The sequence below is a fragment of the Zingiber officinale genome, chromosome 6B (assembly GCF_018446385.1).
Source record: "Zingiber officinale cultivar Zhangliang chromosome 6B, Zo_v1.1, whole genome shotgun sequence".
NCBI lineage: Eukaryota > Viridiplantae > Streptophyta > Magnoliopsida > Zingiberales > Zingiberaceae > Zingiber > Zingiber officinale.
The window spans coordinates 62912804-62919476 of record NC_055996.1 but is presented as its reverse complement, the minus strand read 5'-3'; positions in this window follow the sequence as shown (position 1 = coordinate 62919476).

Genomic DNA, 6673 nt, shown 5'->3' with positions numbered 1-6673 from the left:
GAAAGTTAAGCAAAAATCAAATAAATTATGAAAATCAGGAAAATGATATTTAAAAAATAAAAATAAAAGAACGCTCTATGTAATACAAAAAAAAAAAAAAATCAACTATCACAATTAGTATACAAAGAATACTATTATATCAAAATATTTTTTATCAACTTAATTAAAATTATTTAAATTTTATTAAAATTATTTTAAATTGGTTGAAATTATTTTAAAACCATTATAATTGTTACTTAGATCACACTCGTAATTTCTTTACATATTTAAATTAGTATAAATCAAAATTTGTCAGATATAAATTTGGCAGATTGAAAAATGAAATAACTTAAAGAGAAAAAAAAATAATCATGTGGAAACAAAAGCGAAAACAAATATTAGGGAAAATTAGGGTCGTAAACAGGCCGAGCCAAGCCGAGCTTTGGGGTGTTCAAGCTTGTTTAATAAGATAGTCGAGCTGAACCAAGTCGAGCTTAAAATGAACCAAACTTTTGAAATGAGTGTTCAAACTTAGCTTGGTTTATTTTTTATGAGTTTGAGCTTGTTTAAAACTTGATTTGAGCTTGGTTAGTTTAGATGTTATCAAGCTCTCAATTCAAGCTTGGCTTGAGCTTGCCTTGAGCTTGATTTGTTTAGATGTTATCAAGCTTTCGATTCAAGTTTGTTTGAAACTTTTAATTATTTGATTGGTTATTAAGATTGATAATTTAAATTTATTTATTTTTTTTATTTTATTGTTTATTTATCATATTGAAAAAGGTTTATTAATAAATATGGTTCGTGAACATTGTTCACGAATATAATTCACGAATGTTGTTCACGAACATTGTTCACGAGCGTTGTTGTAAAATACCAAAAAATGGCGAATAATGATAAGGGAATTTTCTGAAATTTTTAGAAATTTTTCAGAAATTTTTCGAAGCTCGTATGGACGAGTTAACGGGGATAAAAATGAGGCCCGGGAAAGCCTGTTTAGGCTACCACATTTAAGCGAGGAAAAGTTTTTTTTTAATTTATTTTTATCTTTTCCTTTTTCTTTTCTATTTCCCCCTAATCGTCGTTTCCCTTTTGCCCTAAACCTGCGCCATCTCTTCCCCGACGCCCCCCTCAGCCGCCACCGCCCACACACCTTCGACGATCCATCGCCGGCAGCCGATCCCTTCCTTTTCCTCTCCTCTACCGACGCGCGCCAACGCCGTAGCCCTAACCGCTGCGACGATTTCTTCTTCTTTTCTCTCGAGCGCCGGCAGTCGGCCGAACCCTTCTTCTTCTGCCACCGGTGACAAGAGCAACCTCTCCTCTCCTCTAGCCAACGCAGATGCTGATTGCTATCTTCCGCCCTAGCGCCGGGCGCCTCCTCTTCATTGGAGAGCCGAGCCCTAGATTTGATCAGCCGGACATCGCCATCTTCTTCTCCTGACCGGGTTCTCTGCCCTAGTGCTGATATCCCGATTTCCCCTTGCCACCGACCACTCCTGCCTGTGCCCTAGCACCGTCGGGTGCCACTCCTCTACCTCAGCGCCGGTTGTTGCTCATCAGGGAGGACCAAGCCGTGCCTTAGTTTTTCCCCATTTCTACTCTGATCAACGTCGTGGATTGTGGTCACTGGCCGACCACTGCAGGTGACGCTATTGCCAGCAACAGTGGGTTACAACCGGAGGAGGAGGTCAATTGGGTAATGAATTCTTGATACAAGCTTTGATGACCTATCTTAGTTTAGTTTGGGAACCTGATTTGGAAGGAAATTTACTGATTTGGGTTGCTTATTTTGTTTCTAGCAGCCAACAACCCTAACTGTGCGGCAAACCATCCAGCAGTTTTTTTTTGCTCAAGAACGACTGAGGATAAGGTAAAGTGTATGCTCATGATACATTTGGGTGAGTTTGTTTGAATAAGTTTGATTCATTATATAGTTGGTGGTTCAAGTGAAGTTAGGTTTAGATTTAAATTAAATTGTATAATTGAATGATCCGGGTTGAGGAAACTAATCCTAGTTGAACAAAGGATTAAATTTAGCTAGGGTTAATGTTTATATTGATTAGGGTTTTTCCCTAAATTGTTCTTAAGGATTTTTATTTAGCTATTCGTTTGAGTTGTAGCTAAATAAAAATGTATATATATTGGTGACACAGGACTTTGACGCGAGACGAGCATCTTGACATCGGGTTGGACCGGATACGATCCTCTTATCGGAGGCGGGTACCTTGACTTATCTTTTTGATATGTCTTGTTGATATGTCTAGTAGGTTATAGCCTTTAGTAATAATTATGTTCGTCCTCGTTTCGGTACGTCACTACCGGATACCTGTTACATGTTTGTTTGCTCACTTGATATGCATTTTATGCTAGTACCCACATGATTATATATATATATATATATATATGCTCAGAGAGATAGTGACATACCATGCTTGTTATGTTGAGGACCTAGGTTTTGATATCTTATCTGACCTGTGTACTTTAGATCTTCGTATTTGACCATCGATATTACGGTACTCATTTTATATATATGGATATGGTTATGTTGATCAGTTTATTGCTATGCTTAGTGTCATGCATCATGATTGCATGCTGTGCGATAGTCCGCTCCATTATTGTTGAGCACATCGTCAGTTACATGGAACTGCACACACCACCACTCATGGGTTAGTGGTCGATTCAGGCAGTCTGTGTTGCAGTAGGGACTTTGTTTGGCTCCGTTGGTCCGCTCATGGGTAGCGTGATGCAACGTGTTAGCCAGCAGAGATTCCTCCCTGACATCGTGTACCGGGAGTTAAGAGCATTGCGCTCCCCCATTTATGATTTGGGGTAGGAGGATAGATGTACTCCGACAGCATCCGTCCACTCGGTCACTCATCAGGAGTAGTGACGACAGAGTGCATGGTTGTCACAGCCCTACCCACTCGGTCTCACCATTGTGTGTGAGATGACTGACTGACGTAAGGGGTGACCAGGATGCATCATTGGCATCATACGTATTTATGCATTTACTGCTTGTGTTTGCTGCACTTATATGTTGCATTTGGATGGATGCATATGTTTAACATGCATAGAGGATTTATGACACTTCCGGTCTGACGACCTGATTATTCGGATAGGTGGCCCTGGTGAGTACAGTACTCTTCATCCTTTTCTATTATGCATTACCTTCTTTTGTTCAGGAGACTGTACTCCATAGTTATTACTATTTGTTATAGATTACTATACATGTCAACTAGGTATCTGCTGAGTTGTTGAACTCACCCCCGTGGACACTATCTTTTTCATGTACTAGGTTGTTTATGGAGACGCTTGAAATATCCTGGCTGCCGGTCCCCACATCACATCAGAAAACATATCTACGCTTTTGTGTATTTTTACTTCGGTATTTATAATTGGTGTAATTAGTGTAGTATTCCGATTTTGTTTCCGGAGTTGTTATATTGTTGTGTTGTGTATGCCTAGCCGGCTAGCAGTTTTAGTTTTGGGTTGTATGTGTTGTCCTTTTCCGTTGTGTTTGTGGTTTTTAGTACAGCTTAGTAGGCTGTTAAATATATATATAACTGCGTGGTTGTTTATTTTTGTTCCAGCCGAGTGGGCTGATGATACAAACTGCGTGGTTGTGTGTATATTTCAGCCGCTTGTTGCTGATGTATATTTTGTATGTAGAATTGCTTCAGATTGTCACCCGTACAGGGGAGGTGCTGCCGAAATTTCTTCGGACAGGGACTCCCTCGGGGTGTGACAATTTAGTGGTATCAGAGCAGGTATACGATACTTGCTATGTGTTTTGGATTTTCGAGATTTATCTGATACCAATTTATTTGGTATCAGAGCTCGACTTACGAGTCTTATTTTCCTTGTGTTTCGGATTTCGTGATTTGGTTTTCTCGATGTGACTTTTCAGATTTGGGACCTGGCAGCGGCAGGACATCTCCAAGCTATAGGAGGTATGTTGGTATACTGTTATCCTACCTTTTTGTTAGTATATGCACCGTTGACTATTGCAGTTTATGGCATGTATTAGCCCTCTTTACTAGTACCTGTCTAGTTGAGATAGCATATATTTTATGTATTAGGTAAAACCCTGATGATGATCGACCTTGATAGAGATTAAGGGTTACAGTCTCTGGTAATTTTCATATCATACCCCCTGTAGTTTTAGTTTCTGTTATTACTAGTTGGATAGGAGATGGAGGCACATACCAGCCTCTACTATTATTAGCTGAGTAGTGGATAGTATTTATATATTCATGCTTGACTTAGCCAGTAGAATACCATTCTATTTTAGTTAGTAGATAATTGATTTACTCATGTTAGATCGGTAAGTAGAAGTCTGTTTTGCACTTATTGATTGGGTAGTCGTGGATCGATATACCTTAGCTGCTTGTGGAGAATTAGTGTATTCTTGATTAGTTAGTAATGACCGATTTAGTTTTGTTGGTCCGATTAGTAGAGGACTGTCATACTCTATATTTTTTGTAGCGATGTTGATTTTTGGGATATTTGTGCTTAGTTGGATATTATGAGCACATTGGAGTACATGACTTTTACTGACGTGGGAAAAGACTGAATTAGCCGTATATCGTTGTAGGTTTGGTCAGTCTTTAGAGGATTGATTTATCCTATTCCGTGGGTACTTTAAATTTAGACTGTATGTACCTTGTAGGATAACTTAGAATGCGGCATAGGGTTTGTGTGGTAGATTGGATTAAATATGCTGATTATGCATATCTATGTGGTGTACATATGCTTATTATGTGTTGTAAGAGTTTTATGGTAGGCTGTCTGATTGTATCGTTGAGCTAGTATGTTGATTATGCATGTCTACGTTGTGTGTATACATGATTAGTATGTGTTGTGTGATAGATAGTTCATTTGCAGTTAGTATGAGTATTTACATCCAGTTGTGGTTATTGTAGGCTTCTAGTGGATTATACCTAAGTGGTTGTTGTACGTGTCTGATTTGATTATTGAAAGTATCTTGTCGATTTAATCTATGTTGTGGGATGTGCACCTGTGGTTAGGTGTTTTACTGGAGGTATCTTATCAATTTAATTTGTGTCGTGATATGTGCACATGTGTTTGAGTGTTTTATTGGAGGTATCGTATCGATTTAATCTGAGATGTGTTTGGTGTGGTATCTGAGGTATCTTGTTGCTTATGTTTGATATGTGAGTGCACCTGGGTTTAGTATGCTTTATTGGAAGTTGATGTTGATTATACTCTTGGCATAGGCGTATATATGTCATGTGAGTGTTGTTTGAGGTGTATTGTCGGTTATACCTACGATGATTTATGCACACGAGTTCGGTATGTAATGTTGAGGGTATCACACTGATTTTTTTTACCTGTGTTATGTGTATGTTTAGTGTGTATTAATTGGAGGATTATGTCGATCATACATGTGTTGTGTATGCCAGGTGTATGGTGGGTAGCATCATGAGGATTCTACCTATGTTGAATGTAGAATGCTTGGTGTCTACATTATGTTATTGTTTGTGTTACCCTGTCAACTACTTCTCCTATTAGTGGGTGACTGACCCACTAGGATGATGATAGAGTTGGCTATGGATTTGATTCGCTTACTAGGTTGTTATACCCTAGGATACCCACAGTGATCTGTGGTAGAGAGATCTCGTGCAGTCTCTAGCTGGATAGTTTGGTGCCTTGGGCACTTATGTATTGTTGGTGGTGGAGCGTTGCTCCCACACATGTTATGGATTGTCTGTGGTGGAGCGTTACTCCCCCCTATTGTGGATTGCTTATAGCGGAGCATTGCTCCCATATTTATTACAGATACCTATTTCAGATTATTTGTGGTTGAGCGTTGCTCCCACATATGGAGGATTTCTTGTGGTAGAGCGTTGCTTCCATATATGTGGTATTTTGTGTGATGGAGCGTTGCTCTCACACTAGAGGATCTATTCTTAGGTGATTTATGTTGTTGGTGATTAGATTTCCAATTTATTATCAGAGATCTTATGGTTAGGAATGTCTGTGATACGGACATTATGTGTCTCGGTTTTACCATTAGGGCTTGTGGAGCCTTAGATGTTTTCAGAGACTTGATGATTTTGGTATTCCCAGAATGTTTGGATCGGTTTCCATTGTCTTTGTTGACGATGTTGTGAACTATTTCGGATCCGCGGTGAGTCACACACACTATTTTGCATAGTTCTAGATATGTTTCGATGGGAACATCTATATGCGAAGTTCAGTAGTGCGTTTTGGGATTGTCTTCTGTGAGATTTTTGGAACATATGGTGACCAGTAGGAGTATACCGTGATTCCACAGGAGATCGAGGTTGTTACTGTTGGTAGTAGACGGAGTCTATAGAAGAGGCTCGCAACTTCCTTTGTTTGGCTCGATATTTCCGGAGATACGTTGAGGGTTTCTCACGGATTGCTATGCTACTTACACGCCTGACCAGGAAAGGCGTGAAGTTCACTTGGACTGAGGATTGCAAGACCAGTTTCTAGGAACTGAAGCGGAGACTAGTGTCGGCTTCGATTTTGGTTTTACCTTCTGTAGAGGACGGATATGTTCTCTACACCGACACATCTATTCAAGATTTGAGCGCTATTATGATACGACACAATAGAGTAGTCTCCTATGCTTCTCGTCGGTTGAAGGAGCATGAGAAGAACTACCCTGTACATGATCTAGAGCTAGTCGCCATTATTTTTGCCC